The sequence below is a fragment of the Bos grunniens genome, chromosome 18 (assembly GCF_055505025.1).
Source record: "Bos grunniens cultivar Pamir isolate PY7600 chromosome 18, Bosgru_T2T1.0, whole genome shotgun sequence".
NCBI classification, from domain to species: domain Eukaryota; kingdom Metazoa; phylum Chordata; class Mammalia; order Artiodactyla; family Bovidae; genus Bos; species Bos grunniens.
The window spans coordinates 45229564-45249401 of record NC_141182.1 but is presented as its reverse complement, the minus strand read 5'-3'; positions in this window follow the sequence as shown (position 1 = coordinate 45249401).

Below are 19838 nucleotides of genomic sequence, written 5' to 3'. Positions count from 1 at the left end.
TGCATCTGAGCCTCTTCTGTCAGGTGTGCTTGGTGGACTAATGTACATGCAGGAGTCATAAACAAACCCAATGCTCTGCTTGCTCCTATTAGTGCATGAAACTCTGCTCACAGAAAACCTCTGAGCCTCTTCTGTCAGGTGTGCTTGGTGGACTAATGTACATGCAGGAGTCATAAACAAACCCAATGCTCTGCTTGCTCCTATTAGTGCATGAAACTCTGCTCACAGAAAACCTCTGAGCCTCTTCTGTCAGGTGTGCTTGGTGGACTAATGTACATGCAGGAGTCATAAACAAACCCAATGCTCTGCTTGCTCCTATTAGTGCATGAAACTCTGCTCACAGAAAACCTCTCCTTTTGAACAATCAACAACTTGAGGAAAATGTGTTGATACAGACTCTCCAAAATCTCCACTATTGTTTGACAGGAACTATAAAGGAAAGATGGCTCTTCGGGAGATACACTGCTAGCCCAGGTGAGCAGTCACAAGTACCCAGAAGCCTCCTCAGGAGCCTCAGGCACCAAAACACCACAGTGGAAATTCAGGCTTGTAAACACAGAGACCATGTCAGTGGAAATGGGACTCTGAGCCAGAGCAATGGTCCACAGAGTGGGAACAAGAGGAGGTGATGAAACCTTACAAAGCCAGGGAGTCCCATGCTGGAAAGAGACTCGAAAGCCAGGGGCTCCTTTTCAATATTCCTAAAGTAGAACTGACGCAACTCCTACATATGTGTGAGCTGAAAGCTTCCTTTCCTGCCAAGCATTAAAATTCTACTGCTCCAATGCTAGTTCCACTGAGGAAAAAAACAATCACCTGTCCCACCACACTTGACCTCGCAACCCTATTTTGTGTGTGAGTTGATTCGCATGCTGTGGGCATATTTGGCAACAACACAGGCTGGATGTGTACATGGACTGCACTCGCATATTACAGGTGCTGCAGGGTGGAGCAAAGGTTTATGTGCTTCTTTGCTTATAGCTCTTGTCTGTCACATATCCCATGACTGCATGATCTATTCCCATGTGGCATACCACACTATGCATGTGAATGGACAAGGCAGAGTCAGGGTCAGGAGAGAAAATTACCACAATTTGTGCGATATGCAGCTTGGCATTAAATCTCATTGAAGCAATCTTGGATTTTTTCCAAAGCCTGCCTTCATCAGTAGCATCAACCAAATCCAATGTTGAGTTCAACAATGTTTCATTTCCAACTAACACCAGAAAGCAGAGCATAAAAGGCAGGGCAGGCTTCTACTGAAGGAAAGACAAAAAACATCTTGTCAAAAGAATAACCAGAGTAGGAGGTTCCTGTTTGCACCAATTGATAGAAACTAACATATTCAAAGCTTCCAGACTCACCTCCCACAGAGACCCTGCCTCTCCCAGGACTGCTAACATCCCAGACTTAAAATCTCCTCAGCAGAGGTAGCAACAAGCGGGGCGAGGCCTGGAGACCCCTCTGGCCTTGACCACCATCCCCGGGCATATCAGCCTTCTTCCTCCCTCCCAATGAGCACCAATACCCCCAACAAAATATTCCCCAGGGTTTGCACAGCTAATGATCCTTCCAGCTCTACACCACTCTCTCCATTAAAGACTGAAAGCCCCAGGGAATTTGTGAAGGACTCCTGGACACTGATCTGCCACCCGCCCTCGGATCTGCCCCTAGAAGTAGCTAGGACAGGACTGTGGAGGATGCAGTGAGATGGCATGGGGCAAGGATCAGGAGGACCATCTGGACCCTCCATGCTACCCTCAATTGTCTTGAAGGTCAGCTCTCTGGTCATCAGCAGGGCCAGCACAAGCAGTGCTCCCTTCATCATGGCGGTAGCTGGCCTGCGCTGCTCAGGGCAGAGTTTCTGCTGCTTTATAGACCACTAGCTCCCCAAGCAGAGCCCACATCCCCCCCAGGAGGACCACAGGCCTGTGGCCAGTAACCTGGAACAGGTGGCTCCCTTGGACCTTAGGGTGTTTACTTGGAAGCCCATCCTGCTCTGAGAACAGTGCTCAGGGAGAACTTGTGATAGCATCTTTGCCAAAGTTCAAGTGGAGCTGACATTTCTAAGTGACTCCATTTGGAGCCAAGTGCTCTGTTGTCCCAGCCCCAACCATCACCTGTTTTCCTGGTCATCCTTCCCCCTATCCTGGCTCTGATGGAACAATCTCCCAAACAAAGCAGATGGAATCACAGGAGGGCCAAAGACAGGTGTACACCATTCTCAGGTAGAAAAAAGGTCATCCAGAATCCTCCCTTTTATCCAAAGCTCAAGTCCTGGGGATAAGAATGGGGAGTTGAGTCCATACTGATACAAACAAATGATTAAGTAAATAAATGAGGACTTCCCTGGTGGTCCAGTAGTTAAGAATCTGCCCTCCAATGCAGCAGTAATTGGTTCAAACCCTGGTCAGGGAACTAAGCCCCCACGTGCGCTGGGGCAACTAAAAACCTTCCTGCTGCAACTAGAGAGAACGTGCTCTGCAAAGAGAAGGCCCATACACCACACAAAGACCCAGCCCATTTAAACAAAACTAAACTAAAATAATGTGGGTGAAGAGACTATAGTTCCTTACTGGAACATCCCTAATAACAGAGCTAGATTATGCCCTCAAGAATGGAGAACATACTGCCCTGCACTCCCTGAGCATGGGCTTGACTTAGTAACTCATCTCCAAAGAAAAGAGGAGGGGAGGAGAAGGGGGAAATAGTGCACGTCTAACAAACACAGTGTTAATCAATAGTCAAAGCTGACACACTCAGTGGTAAGACACACCGCTGTCACGTGTACCCTGATGTAAGGAGACAGGAAGGGTGTTTCACCTCTGTGGTGTCTTCCTCAAAACCCAAAGTCTAAACCCCACTTTCTGCAATGCTCAGTTGCTTCAGTCGTGTCCCACTCTTTGTGACCCCATGGACTGTAGCCCATGAGGCTCCTGTGTCCATGGGTTTCTCTAGGCAAGAGAGAGCTGCTATTTCTTCCTCCACTCTACATTTGTCTGCTATACAACAGCAGACAAATTCAGCTTTGAGGTCCTTCTACCATCCCTAGCCAGATCTCTTGGGACGGCCAAGGCCATGACAGACCCACAAGAGACCCTTAAAGCTTAGGCAGTCCAGGGCCCTAAGCAGTCCAGGGCCCTTTAAGGAGGAGGTGAACACTCTCCCTCATGCTTTCCTTAAGCCTTGTGCAACAATGTATCTCACCCAAGAACTGGCCGTTCTTTATGTCCAGAACCTGTGAACAGGGAAATGTTCTTCTGACCCTCTACCTTGAAGATTATAATTGTAACAAAGCTTGCCAGGGAACCTGTTACTCAAGATGTACCCCTGATTACACAGCAACTGTATATCTCACCCAGAGAAGTTGTAGGGAACCATTCTCCCTCGCAGGACCCGTGCTCTCTGGCCAATCTTGTGCTGAAGTTATCTCAGGATGTATGCCTTCAGAAAGGGTCTGGTGGAACTCTTACACCCTTCAGGTATTCTATTTATCTGTTCTCACCAGCCAGTTGAGAAATATATAATGCCATGCTTAAAATAGTGAAGGTGGGTACTCTTTCTACCCCCTTCTTATGTCCATGTCAGAAGCATTCTCTGTCCTGTCATTTTAAATAAAAATCTTTGCTGCACAAAGCTTTGAGTGACTGAAACTGTGTCTTTGGTCCTGGAGTCAACTCTTCTTCGGAGACCACGAACTCAGCACCAAACACCATATGTGTAGGCTATTACAAGGAGAGAATGAGGGACTCCACAGAGCAGAGGACACTGGAGACACACGACAATTAATTCAGTGTATGTAGGTTGTGGGTTGAATTCTGAAATCCAAAAAGCATCTAATGGACAACCTGGTGAAATAAAAATAATATGTGAGGTTAAGTTAGAAATAATGCTCCAAAGTTGCTTATCAGTTTTGACAAATATTTTCAACTCTTCCATTAATCTAAAATTATTCCAAAGTAAAATTTTATTGAAAAACAACTTGACACAAGTTCAAAGTGGTACTCTATGACAACTTACAGGAGTGTAATTGGGTGGGACATGGGGGGGGGTTCAAGAGGCAAGAGACATATGTATGCTTACAGCTGAATCATCTTGTATGGCAAAAGCCAACATAATATTGTAAAGTAACTATCCTCCAATTAAAAATACATTTTAAAAAACAACTGGCATTAGGAAAGGGCTACACATGCTGTATTCCATTGACTCTGACCATGTCTTCACCCTGAAGTCACCAAATGTCCCCACAATCCGGGGACGTCTCAGAGGATCCTGTGGCACCCTTGGAAGGACACTGGGCTGGATCCCTAGCAGCTACCTATAACTCAGCACTCCAAGCCCTGACTCATCTCCTCACAGGCTGCAGAGGGCATTGGGGGCAGTGTCTTCTGAAGGACAGGAGGCATGGGATACATGGACAGGGGTCCCACCACACAGAAGTCCTGCCGCCGAAGACAAAGAGCCAGCATGTGCAGCCTGGGCCTTGGGGTGTTCACCTTCCTGACCAGGAACCTTTGAGACACATCTGCAGCTACCTGAGCCCCTCATGGGGTGACCTTCAGGGCAGTGGCACCCAGGCAACAGGAGCCATGGCGAGGAAGGGCTCCATGGAGGTCAGCTGACACTGCAGCTCAGTACTCGGTGCCTCTTTGCCAAGAGCAGTTACTGGATGTGAATCCTATTTGGTATAGGGTTCTGACTGTGGTCACACCTTGTGTCTCAACTTCATATCAGGTCTCCAGTAAACCTGAAGGTAACTCAGAGAAAGAACAGCCAGGTGCCTCCAGCCAAAAGCTACTTGATTCTGATCAAATATTTTAAATGTTTACCTTATTTATTTAATCCCAGGCAATATTCATAAGCACATCTATAGTAAATAGAACTAAAAATATTATTGTTTATTGACTCCATGGAAATGGAATATTCCTGCCATTATTCTAACAAACACTGTGCAACATCTACCGAATGCTGGGCCCTCTCCAATCCTGGGGATGCTGCAGCACACAGCACAGCTCTCGCTCTCCTGCAGCTCTTCATCACCTAAGAGGGAGTGAAAGACAGTGACCCCATTGGAAGAGGCACTCTGGGTGAAAATGAAGCAGGGGAAGAAGACAGAGGGCCTTGGGGGGAAGATGGAGGCAGAATGCTTTGATAGGAGTTCTCAAGTATCTGGGGAAATCTTCCCTGTGATACTCAAAGACACCTGAGGATGAGGGAATGAATCATGCAGCCACTGGAGGAAGAACCTTCCAGGCTGGGAGGGGTCCATGTGCAGAGTCCCTGCTGCAGGAGCACACTTGGTCAAGTCAAGAAGCAGACAGGAGGCACTGAGGGAGGAGAGAAAGGCAGGGATAAGTTCACAGAGGCAGCAGCAGTGCAGGCGTGATTGTGCAACTGGCCCAGAGATTGTGGCCTAGAAGGGGCTTGGCTTTTCCTCAAGTGGAGAAGGAAAGGAAATAGTGGAAACAATACAGAGACACTCAAGAGTAGAAAGAGGCTGCAGAAAATGGATGGACCTAGAGACTGTCATACTGAGTGATATAACTTAGAGTAACAAAAACATAACATGTCTTACATGAGGAATCTGAAAAGACATGATACAAATGACCTTATTTGCAAAACAGAAACTCACAGATTTAGAGAACAAACTATTGTTGCTGGGGATAAGGATAGGGGGAAAGGATATTAGAAGTTTTGAATGAACAGGTGCACCCTACTATATTTAGAACAGATAACCAAAAAGGTCCAGCTGCATAAGCGCAGGGAACTCTACTCAATAATATGTGGAAGCCTGAATAAAATTCTTCAGCCAGTTAGGACTGCACACTACAACAGTGATAGTAACAACTAGCAGAATAATTTCAATAGCCAAAAAAAATTTATGCATAATCTTATTTTTCATAAAAGAATAAGAAGTTCAAACAGGTATTATTCAAGAATAGCCATTTCTTTTGCATGTGAGTCACCAAAAATGAACGGTCTTAAAACTTGCTAGAAATTCTTGGAGGCTTTTGAAATAATAATTCAACCTACCTAAGAACTGTAAAAATATACCTTCATTTTGTTTCTCTTTCATGGCTTATTTTGGATTGATATTCTCAGCTGTCAGTAAAGTGTCTTTTACTTCAGCACTGTTATTTTATTTCTTCATGTACATGAGTGCTTGTAAAGTCCACACTTGAAGGTATTGTACTCCTTCCCAAGATAAACTGCTATAAATCTGTAGATTCTTTAAGGTTCACATTTACCTCAGGAAACTCACTCTAGTATGGTGGGTTTTTTGTTTGTTTGTTTGTTTTGCATTCAATTCCCAATTGGTAAATATTTCCTTACACTGATAAGCTAGTACCTAATTCACAGTTTGCTAAATGAGCTATAGATAAGGTAGCTAAATTTTGGAAAGAAAGGCAGAAAGCAGACAGGCCCGGTAAGCTCTGAATTAGTAATGAGGTCACTATTCCTCAGAGAACAATAAGAGAATCTCAAGAGGGAGGGAAGTATTTTGGCTCAAGTTAGAAAGGGTGGGGCCATGTACATATCATGTTTCACAGGGACAGTGTCTGTTTTACAAGCAATTTCAGCAGAATGTTACTCTGTTTTCCACCACACTCCGTCTACCTCAGAGTCTGCCAACATTTTTGTAAAATTTTTGCTGAGGAATTTAGTCACGAAATACAGCTACTACTTTCCATTGCAAGCATTGCCAAGGGAAGAGAAGTTCATATTTCGATATGATTGGTACTTAGCATAACTGAAAGTTAATAGTGTTTATCAAATATCAAAATATGCAGTAAAGAAACTGAAAACATTCAAAATTCATTAAGCCTTTCAGTACAGTAGCAATAGAAGAAAATTTCCTCAAACTACTAAAAGACACCAAAAATAACAAGGCAGACTTTAGCTAACATTGCATTTAAAGAAGAGACTGAGTTTTTCCCCCTATGATTAAGGATAAGGCAAAGAGGCCTATGCTTTCTATTTCTATTGGACTGGAAGCTCTCAAAACTACAATAAGTCAAGAAAAAATAAACACAAAGTATAGTTGGAAGAGAAGAATTCAAATTCTCTTCTTTCAGAGAAAACATTAAATATACAGAGTAAAATATAATATACAGAGAAAATCCTATGAATCTACAAAAACACGATTATGCATATAAGTCAGTTGAATATATTTCCAAAATAAAAGTCAATGTATAAAAATCAAGATTATTTGACATACTGGAAACAAACAATTGGAAACTGAAGTACAATATCATGCATAATGGAGTTTCCCTGGTGGCTCAGATGGTAAAGAATCTGCCTGCAATGTAGGAGACCCAGGTTCAATCCCTGGGTTGGGAAGATCCCCTGGAGAAGGGAATGGTTACCCACTCCACTATTCTTGCATAGAGAAGTCTATGGAGACAGGATTCTGGTGGAGTACAGCCCATGGGGTCGCAAAGAGTTGGACACAACTGAGTGACTAACACTTTCATTCATCATCCAGAACAGCACCAAAAACATGTTGTGGTACAGAATTAATAAAATACATGCAAGATCTGTATGATGAAAACTACAAAACATTAATTTCTGAGAGAAATAAAATTCATAAATAAATGGAGACATACACCATGATTCTATATTGAAAGATGTAATATTGCTAAGATTTCAATTCTATTGATCTTCAGTTTCAATGAAATCCTGATTCATATGCCAGTGGGAAGTTTGTAGAAAGTGACAAACTGATTCTAAAATGTATAAAGAGTAATGTCAGCAAGATGGTTTAGTAGGAGATCCCACTCTCTACCCTCATAATGAAAACAACAGTTGGACAGACAGATGTGAATGAAATAGCTCTGACAGAGTTCAGGGGTCCACTTAAGAATCTGCAGCAACAAAGTAGTGCAAAGTAAGATGAGGGAAAGCTGTGCAGGAAACCAACAGCCAGCACAACCACTGCATGTGCCCACAACTCTCAGCACAGAAGGTCCCACAGGTTTTTATGTCTCAGACTCCCGATGCTGAGTCCCTCCACCCTCCCTAAACAGGAGCCATTACAGTTAGTGCCTCCTTGAAACTCAGCACAGCCATCATGGATGCTGCAAAGTTAGTCCCGGTCCTGAAGTCAGGCATGTACATGGCACCAGCTCTGACCTCAGCAACTGAACTTGCACCTGAGATCAGACCCAGATCCTCCACGGGGCCCACCCTCACCACAATGCATACATCACTGCCCCTATGCATTCACCTACAGCCCCATAGCTGAGCATATGCACACTCCTGGCACTAGCAATCACCAGTGCCTGCCCTAGTCCCTTATTGCTGTACCCAGAGGACCACAACAGTTATGTTTCCATACACTAACAATGAAAACTTCAAAGGGAAATTAAGAAAAGATAAAACACTTAAGAATAGACTGAATCACAGAGGGGAAAGACTTATACACGGAAAACTACAAAACATTAATGGAAAACATTAAAGAAGACATGATAGGTAGAACAATACCCAACATTCATGGATTGAAAGATTAATATTGTTAAGATATTCATACCATGGAAAATGATATAAACAGTCAATGCAGTCCCTATCTAAATTCCAAGGCATTTTTTGGTGTTCTAGAAAAATGATCCTAAAAATCATATGCAACCATCGAGGACTCTGGATAGCCTAAACTTGAGGGGAAAAAAAACAAAGCTGGAGGCAGCACACCTCTTCATCTCAAAACATATTACAAAGTTGCAGTAATTAAAACAGTATGATACCAACATTTGGACATATAGACCAGTGGATCAGAATAAACAGCCAAGGAAACACACACACACACACACACACACACACACACACACACACACACATAGAGTCAACTGATCTTGGACAGGGTGCCAGGAATACACAATGGGGGAAGATGGTATCTTCAATACATGGTGCTGAGAACCACTGGATATATAAGTGAAAAAGAATAAAATTTGACTCATTGGAAAAGACTCTGATGCTGGGAGGGACTGGGGGCAGGAAGAGAAGGGGACGACAGAGGATGAGATGGCTGGATGGCATCACTGACTCGATGGACGTGAGTCTGGGTGAACTCCGGGAGTTGGTGATGGACACGGAGGCCTGGCGTGCTGCGATTCATGGGGTCGCAAAGAGTTGGACACGACTGAGCGACTGAACTGAACTGAACACACAAAAAACAATTCAAAATAAATTACAGACTGAAATATATGCCTGAAACTTTATTACTAGAGGGAAACATGAGGGGAAAACTGTATGACATGGGTTTTGGCAATAATTTCTTGAATATTACACCCAAAGCAAGGCAACAAAAGCAAAAGTAGACAAGTGAAAATGATGTAAAGAAAAAGCTTCTACATAGCAAAGGAAATCATCAACACTGTGAAAAGGCCACATACATAAAGGGAAAATATTTTCAAACCACATATTTGAAAAGAAGTTAATATTCAAAATACAGAAGGAATTCCTACATCTCCATATAAAAACACAAATATCCCAATTAAAACTGAGCATTGAATCTGAACAGATAATCTCCAGAGAAAATACACTAATGGTGAAGAGGGAAAGTGAAAGTTGCTCAGTCATCCAACTTTTGGGACCCCATGAACTGGTGTAGCTTGCCAGGCTCCTCTGTCCATGAAATTCTCTAAGCAAGAATACTGGTGTGGGTTGATATTCTCTTCTCCAGGGGATCTTCCCAACCCAGGGATTGAAGCCAGGCCTCCTGCATTGTAGGCAGATTCTTTACAGTCTGAGCCAACAAGGAAATCCAAGAGGTATTTGGATTTCCAAAAGGTGCTCAATATAAATAATTATGAGGAAAATACAAAGAAAAACCACACTGAGATATTACCTCCTACTTATTGTGAAGGCCATTTAAAAAAAAGACAAGTACTGGCATGGACTTTGAGAAATTGAGAATGTATTCTGTCACAGTTAGTATGGATCACAGTACTGAGGGTCCACAAAAATTGAAAAATAAAATTTTCATATGATCCACCATCTCACTTCTGAGTATTTATCTATTTAAAAGAATTAAGAGGAAAATAATAGAATTGGAAAGACTAGAGATCTCTTCATGAATATTGAATATACCAAGGGAACATTTAATGAAAGATGGGCATAATAAAGGACAAAAATGGCAAGGACCTTACAGAAGCAGAAGATATTAAGAAGAGGTGGCAAGAATACACAGAAGAGTTATACATAAAAGGTCTTAATGACCCAGACAACCATGATGGTGCAGTCACTCACCTAGAGTCAGACATCCTAGAGTTTGAAGTCAAGAAGGCCTTAGGATGTATTACCTACAAACAAAGCTAGTGGAGGTGATGGAATTCCAGCTGAGCTATTCAGATCCTAAAAGATGATGGTGTTAAAGTGCTGTGTTCAATATGTCAGCAAATTTGGAAAACTCAGCAGTGGCCACAGGACTGGAAAAGGTCAGTTTTTATTCCAATCCCAGAGAAGGGCAATGCCAAAGAATATTCAAACTACCATACAATTGGGCTCATTTCACATTCTAGCAAGGTAATGTTCAAATCCTTCATGTACGGCTTCAGCAGTACATGAACCTAGGACTTCAAGATGTTCTGGATTTAGAGGCAGATGAACCAGAGATCAAATTGCCACTATCCACTGGATCATAGAAAAAGCAAGGAAATTCCAGAAAAACATCAACTTCTGCTGCATTGACTAAAGCCTTTGACTGTGTGGATCACAATAAAGTGTGGAAAATCCTTAAAGAGATGGGAAATCAAGATCACCTTACCTGCCTCCTGAGAAACCTGCATGCAGATCAAGAAGCAACAGTTAGAATCAGACATGAAACAACAGACTGGTTTAAAATTGGGAGAGGAGTACATCACGTCTGTATATTGTCACCCTGCTTATTTAACTTATATTCAGAGTACATCATGTGAAATTCTGGGTTGGATGAATCACAAGCTGGAATCAATATTGCCAAGAGAAATACCAACAACCTCAGATATGCAGATGATACCACTCTAGTGGCAGAAAGCAAAGAGGAACTAAACAGCCTCTTGGTGAGGATGAAAGAGGAAAGTGAAAAGGCTGGCTTAAAACTCAACATTCTAAAAACTAAGATCATGGCATCTGGTCGGACATGACTAAGCAACTGAAAAAATGAACGAAAAGAATTAAAATCAAGATCTCAAAAGATATAGCACTATGCAGTTCATTGTAGCATTATTCACAATAGCCAAGACATGGGGGTAAGCCAAATATCCATCAACAGATATAAAAAGAAAATGTGATATAGACACATATACACACACATATACAGTGCAGTGTTATTCAGTCTTTAAAAAGAAGTAAATCTTACTATATACAACATAGATGAACTTTAAAGACACTGAAAGTGAAAGTGTTAGTCGCTCAGTTATGTCCAACTCTTTGCGACCCCATGAACTGTAGGCTGCCAGTCTCCTCTGTCCATGGGATTCTCCAGGCAAGAATACTGGAGTGGGTTTCCATTCCCTTCTCCAGGGCATTGAACCCAGGTCTCCGGCATTGAACCCAGGTCTCCTGCATTGTAGGCAGTTTCTTTACCATCTGAGCCACCAGGGAAGCCCCAAGGACATTATTGCAAAACAAATAAGCCAGTCACAGAAAGACAAATTCTGCACAATCCCACTTACATGAGATAGTATCTTGAGTAGATATACCAGGAAATTCCCTGGCAGTTCAGAGGTCAGGACTCAATCTCTCATTGCCGAGGGCCTGGGTTCAATCCCTGGTCAAGATCTCACAGGTTGCATGGCATGGCAAAAAAATAAAATTTTCAAGAAAACACATTTTTTACTTTAAAAAAAAATATACATATATATATATAAAGTTTGAAATCCACAGAAACAGAGAGAAGAATGGTGGTTACCAAGGACTGAGAGTAGTTGGGAAATGAAAATTTTGTTGACAGGTTATGCAATGTGGAAAATATAAAGCTGCTAGAGAACTACTGTACAATTCTTAACTACTTCTAGTTAACAATACTTAGATTTATTAAGAATATAGATTCCCTGGGGGAAATGTTTGGGCAGCTGGGACTGTGACACAACAGGTATAAACTGGGACTGTCTCTCTTAGAGGAAAATTAAAAGTTTCATTTTCTTTGCCCCTTTGGGGATGGTGTTTGTAATTCTGCCACTCAGTAAACTAGTGTGTCTGAGTTTTCTAAAGATGTGGTTTCCTAGTTTTGATTTCACTTAGCTAATAACAAAACATGAGCCCAGGATGCTGGAGTGATAGCTGTGGCTGTGTGTTCACTGGTCCATTTCTTTTGCCACTGAAAGAAATGTAATTCTGGCTGATTGATGAGGCTGTCTTGGTTATTTAGTTAAAAAAACAGAGTTGAGAAAGCCAGGGAACAAGTGAACTAGCACATGCCATGTGGTCAGTAAATATTTCAATAAAGAAGTCATTGATTAGAGGTGTTCTGGAAGGCCAACAATTTCCTCAGGTCTTTTTTCCTGATAACAACAGTGACCTCAGAGGAACTTCCATGGCTGTGTGTTTAAGATTCGTATTAACATATATATACTTATTATAAATCTAAATAAAGAATCAAAAAGAAAAAATATAGATTTCATGTGTTTTCCATTACCATAAAAATAATAATATAATTCTGAAAAAATATGTAGAAATTTCTACCAACATGTAACAAATTTTGGTATATCCATATGATGCAATACTATTTAGCAAAAGAACTGAACTACTGCTGCCCACAACAACATAACTCAACAAAAAACTAGGTATAAATGAGTGTATCTTGCATGATTTCATTTATTTGGGTAAAATGATGGAAATGTTTAATATCTTGATTATATGTGTTTATCAGTGTAAAATATTTCAAAACTCATCAATGTGCATACTAAAATTGAGTGAAAATTTTGTACATGCACTCTTTTGAGATAAATAGTTTTGAAGAGACTCAATACTCCTATTACCAAAAAGAAAAAGAAAAACAAATACACACAGGAAAACCCCACAAAACAAAAGAAAGTAACTCAAACATTCCAATAATGTAAACGAGGGCAAATCAGAATAGAAAGAATACATATTTTAACTGTGCTTAAAGTATTTGTCAAATTTTACTTTAAAAACAGATGACCATGTCAATATACACTATGTTCCTTTCTAGTAACTGCAGTTTAGTTCAGTTCAGTTCAGTTGCTCAGTCACGTCCAACTCTTTGTGACCCCATGGACTGCAGTACGTCAGGCTCCCTGTCCATCACCAACTCTCGGAGTTTACTCAAACTCATGTTCATTGAGTCAATGATGCCATCCAACCATCTCATCCTCATTTGTCCCCATCTCCTCCCACCTTCAATCTTTCACAGCATTAGGGTCTTTTCAAATGAGTCAGTTCTTCGCATCAGGTGGCCAAAGTATTGGAGTTTCAGCTTCAGCATCAGTATTTCCAATGAATATTCAGGACTGATTTACTTTAGGATTGACTGGTTGGATCTCCTTGCAGTCCATGGGACTCTCAAGAGTCTTCTCCAAAACCACAGTTCAAAAACATCAATTCTTCTGCACTCAGCTTTCTTTATAGTCCAACTCTCACATCCATACATGACTACTAGAAAAACCATAGCTTTGACTAGATGGACCATTGTGGGCAAAGTAACATCTCTGATTTTTAATATGCTGTCTAGGTTGGTCATAACTTTTCTTCCAAGGAGTAAGTGTCTTTTAATTTCATGGCTGCAGTCACCATCTGCAGTGATTTTGGAGCCCAAAAAAGTAAAGTCTGCCACTGTTTCCATTGTTTCCCCATCTATTTGCCATGAAGTGATGGGACCAGATGTCATGATCTTAGTTTCCTGAATGTTGAGTTAAGCCAACTTTTTCACTCTCCTCTTTCACTTTCATCAACAGGCTCTTTAGTTCTTTGCTTTCTGCCATAATCGTGGTGTCATCTGCATATCTGAGGTCCTTAATATTTCTCCTGACAATCTTGATTCCAGCTTATGCTTCCTCCAGCCCAGCATTTCTCATGATGTACTCTGCATATAAGTTAAATAAGCAAGGTGACAATAGACAGCCTTGACGTACTCCTTTTCCTATTTGGAACCAGTCTGTTGTTCCATGTCCAGTTCTAACTGTTGCTTCCTGACCTGCATACAGGTTTCTCAAGAGACAGGTCAGGTGCTCTGGTATTCCCATTTCTTTTGGAATTTCCCACAGTTTACTGTGATCCACACAGTCAAAGGCTTTGGCATAGTCAATAAAGTAGAAATAGATGATTTTCTGGAACTCTCTTGCTTTTTCGATGATACAACGGATGTTGGCAAATTGGTCTCTGGTTCCTCTGCCTTTTCTAAAACCAGCTTGAACAACTGGAAGTTCATGGTTCACGTATTGGTGAAGCCTGGCTTGGAGAATTTTTAGCATTACTTTACTAGCATCTGAGATGGGTGCAATTGTGTGGTAGTTTGAGCATTCTTTGGCATTGCCTTTCTTTGGGATTGGAATGAAAACTGACCTTTTCCAGTCCTGTGGCCACTGCTGAGTTTTCCGAATTTGCTGGCGTATTGAGTGCAGCACTTTCACAGCATCATCTTTAAGGAAAAACCAGACAAAGATGCCACAAAAAAAGAAAACTACAGGCCAATATCACTGATGAACATAGATGCAAAAATCCTTAACAAAATTCTAGCAAACAGAATCCAACAACGTATTAAAAATATCATACATCATGACCAAGTGGGCTTTATCCCAGGGATGCAAGGATTCTTCAATATTCACAAAGCAATCAATGTGATACAACACATTAAGAAATTGAAAGATAAAAAACTATATCATTATCTCAATAGATGCAGAGAAAGACTTTGACAAAATTCAACTTCCATTTATGATTAAAAAAAAAAAACCCTCCAGAAAGCAGGAATAGAAGGAATATACCTCAACATAATAAAAGCCATATATGATAAACCCACAGCAAACATTACCCTCAACCATGAAAAATTGAAAGTATTTCCCCTAAAGTTGGAACAAGACAAGGGTGCCCACTCTCAACACTACTATCCAACATAGTTTTGGAAGTTTTAGCCACAGCAATCAGAGCAAAAAAAGAACTAAAAGGAATCCAGATTGGAAAAGAAGAAGTAAAACTCTCACTGTTTGCAAATGACATGATCTTCTACATTGAAAACCCTAAAGACTCCATCAGAAAATTACTAGAGCTAATCAACAAATACAGTACAGTTGCAGGATATAAAATTCACACCCAGAAATCCCTTACATTCCTATACACTAACAATGAGGAAACAGAAAGAGAAATTAAGGAAAGAATTCCATTCACCATTGCATAGAAAATAAAATACTCAAAACCAATACAATATTGTAAAGTTTTAAAATAAAATAAAATTTTAAAAAAAGAAAGGAAAATAAAATACTCAGGAATAAATCTACCTAAAGAAACAAAAGACCTATATATAGAAAACTATAAAACACTGATGATAGAAATCAAAGAGAACACAAAATAGATAGAGAAATATACCATGTTCATGGATTTGAAGAATCAATATAGTGAAAATGAGTATACTACCCAAAGCAATCTACAGATTCAATACAATCCCTATCAAGCTACCAACAGTATTTTTCAGAGAACTAGAACAAATAATTTCACAATATGTATGGAAATACAAAAGATCTACAATAGCCAAAGCAATCTTGAGAAACTATGGACACCTTATCTTTGACAAAGGAGGCAAGACTATACAAAGGATTAAAGACAATCTCTTCAACAAGTGGTGCTGGGAAAACTGGTCAACCACTTATAAAATAATGAAACTAGAACACTTTTTAACACCATACACAAATATAAACTCGAAATGGATTAAAGATCTAAACGTAAGACCAGAAACTATAAAACTCCTAGAGGAGAACATAGGCAAAACACTCTCTGACATACATCACAGCAGGATCCTCTATGACCCACCTCCCAGAATATTGGAAATAAAAGCAAAAATAAACAAATGGGACCTAATTAAACTTACAAGCTTCTGCACAACAAAGGAAACTATAAGCAAGGTGAAAAGACAGCCTTCAGAAGGGGAGAAAATAATAGTAAATGAAGCAACTGACAAACAATTAATCTCAAAAATATACAAGCAACTTCTACAGCTCAATTCCAGAAAAGTAAATGACCCAATCAAAAAATGGGCCAAAGAACTAAATAGACGTGTCTCCAAAGACAACATACACACGGCTGACAAACACATGAAAAGATGCTCAACATCACTCATTATCAGAGAAATGCAAATCAAAACCACTATGAGGTACCATTTCACGCCAGTCAGAATGGCTGCGATCCAAAAGTCTACAAGCAATAAATCTTGAAAGGATGTGGAGAAAAGGGAACCCTCTTACACTGTTGGTGGGAATGCAAACTAGTACAGCCACTATGGAGAACAGTGTGGAGATTCCTTAAAAAACTGGAAATAGAACTGCCTTATGACCCAGCAATCCCACTGCTGGGCATGCACACTGACGAAACCAGAATTGAAAGAGACAGGTGTACCCCAATGTTCATTGCAGCACTGTTTATAATAGCCAGGACATGGAAGCAACCTAGATGTCCATCAGCAGATGAATGGATAAGAAAGCTGTGGTACATATACACAATGGAGTATTACTCAGCCATTAAAAAGAATACATTTGAATCAGTTCTAATGAGGTGGATGAAACTGGAGCCTATTATACTGAGTGAAGTAAGCCAGAAAGAAAAACACCAATACAGTATACTAACACATATATATGGAAATTAGAACGATGGTAACAATAACCCTGTGTACGAGACAGCAAAAGAGACACTGATGTATAGAACAGTCTTTTGGACTCTGTGGGAGAGGGAGAGGGTGGGATGATTTGGGAGAATGGCATTGAAACATGTATAATATCATATATGAAATGAGTCGCCAGTCCAGGTTTGATGCACGATACTGGATGCTTGGGGCTGGTGCACTGGGATGACCCAGAGGGATGGTACGGGGAGGAGGGAGGGAGGAGGGTTCAGGATGGGGAATACATGTTTACCTGTGGTGGATGCATGTTGATATATGGCAAAACGAATACAAGATTGTAAAGTTAAAAAATAAAATAAAATATTTAAAAAAAAAATGGAACTGGAGGAATCAACCTGCCTGACTTCAGACTATACTACAAAGCTACAGTCATCAAGACAGTATGCTACTGGCCCAAAGACAGAAATATAGATCAATGGAAAAAAACAGAAAGCCCAGAGATAAATCCCCGCACCTATGGACACCTTATCTTTGACAAGAAAGGCCAGAATATACAATGGAGAAAAGACAATCTCTTTAACAAGTGGTGCTGGGAAAACTGGTCAACCACTTGTAAAAGAATGAAACTAGAACACTTTCTAACACCATACACAAAAATAAACTCAAAATGGATTAAAGATCTAAATATAAGACCAAAAACTATAAAACTCCTAGAGGAGAACATAGGCAAAACACTCCCCGACATACATCACAGCAGGATCCTCTAAGACCCACCTCCTAGAATAATGAAATAAAAGCAAAAATAATGAGACCTGAGGAGGAGCTAAGATGGCGGAGGAGTAGAAAGGGGAGAACACTTTCTCCCCCACAAATTCACCAAAAGAACATTTAAATGCCGAGTAAATTCCACAAAACAACTTCTGAAAGCCAGCAGAGGACATCAGGCACCCAGAAAAGCAACCCAAGTCTTCGAAAGGAGATTTTTAATTTTAGCTTTTTAGTATTTATTATCAATTTTGTACCTATAGTTTTGTTTTTGTTTTTATATAATTTCTGTGACCCTTTTTTATTTTTTCTTTTTCTCTGTTTCTTTCTCTTCTTCTTTTAAATAACATTGTATATCTGAAATTCCAAACTCTATTCTAGATTTTTAATTTATACTTTTTGGTATTTGTTATCAATTTTGTACCTGTATTTTTTTTTTTTTATAATTTATGCGACCTTGTTTGTTCTTCTTTGTTTTTTTTTCTCTCTCTTTCTTTTTCTTCTTCTTTTTTTAACATTGTATTTTTGAAATTCCAAACTCTACTCTAGATTTTTAACTTTTGCTTTTTGGTATTAGTTATCAATTTTGTACCTATATTTTCTTTATAATTTTCGCGACCTTGTTTGTTTTTGTTTATTCGTTTTTTCTCTCTTTCTTTTCCTTCTTCTTTTCTTTAACATCGTATTTTTGAAATTCCAAACTCTACTCTAGATTTTTAATTTTTGCTTTTATGTATTTGTTACCAATTTTGTACCTTTAAGAACCCAATCTTCAGTACCCATTTTTCACTAGGGAGCGAGATTACTGGCTTAACTGCTCTCTCTCCCTTTGGACTCTCCTTTTTCTCCACTAGGTCGCCTGTGTCTCCTCCCTAACCCCTCTCTACTCTACCCAACTCTGTGAATTTCTGTGTGTTCCAGAGAGTGGAGAACACTTAGGGAACTGATTACTGGCTGGATCTGTCTCCCTCCTTTTCATTCCCCTATTTATCCTCCTGGCCACCTATGCCACCTTCTTCCTTCTTCTCTTCTCTGTGTAACTCTGTGAACAACTCTGGGCGGTCCAGTTGTGGAGTGCACATAAGGAAGAGATTACTGAATAGCCCACTCTCTCCTCTATTGACTCACCTCATCTCATTCGGGTCACCTCTAACTCCCTCCTCACTCTTCTCTTCTCCATATAACGCTGTAAACCTCTCTGGGCGAAACAAGTTTCAGGGCAAGACATACCAAGCAAATTCTCCAGCAGCAAGGAACACAGCCCTGAGCTCCAAGATACAGGCAGCCCAAAGTCACCCCAAAACCATAGACATCCCATAACTCATTACTGGACATTTCATTGCACTCCAGAGAGAAGAAGTACAGCTCCACTCACCAGAACACCAACACAAGCTTCCCTAACCAAGAAACCTTGACAAGCCACCTGTACAAACCCACACAGAGCGAGCAAACGCCACAATAAAGAGAACTCCACAAACTGCCAGAATACAGAAAGGACACCCCAAACTCAGCAATTTAAACAAGATGAAGAGACAGAGGAATACCCAGCAGATAAAGGAACAGGATAAAAGCCCACCAAACCAAACAAAAGAGGAAGAGATAGGGAATCTACCTGTTAAAGAATTCCAAATAATGATAGTGAAGTTGATCCAAAATCTTGAAATCAAAATGGAATCAGAGATAAATAGCTTGGAGACTAAGATTGAGAAGATGCAAGAAAAGTTTAACAAGGATTTAGAAGAAATAAAAGACAGTCAATATAAAATGAATAGTGCAATAAATGAAATTAAAAACACTCTGGAGGCAACAAATAGCAGAATAACAGAGGCAGAAGATAGGATTAGTGAATTAGAAGATAGAATGGTAGAAATAAATGAATCAGAGAGGATAAAAGAAAAACGAATTAAAAGAAATGAGGACAATCTCAGAGACCTCCAGGACAATATTAAACGCTACAACATTCGAATCATAGGGGTCCCAGAAGAAGAAGACAAAAAGAAAGACCATGAGAAAATACTTGAGGAGATAATAGTTGAAAACTTCCCTAAAATGGGGAAGGAAATAATCACCCAAGTCCAAGAAACCCAGAGAGTCCCAAACAGGATAAACCCAAGGCAAAACACCCCAAGACACATATTAATCAAATTAACAAAGATCAAACACAAAGAACAAATATTAAAAGCCACAAGGGAAAAACAACAAATAACACACAAGGGAATTCCCATTAGGATAACAGCTGATCTTTCAACAGAAACTCTTCAGGCCAGGAAGAAAATAACCTACAGCCCAGATTATTGTACCCAGCAAGGAT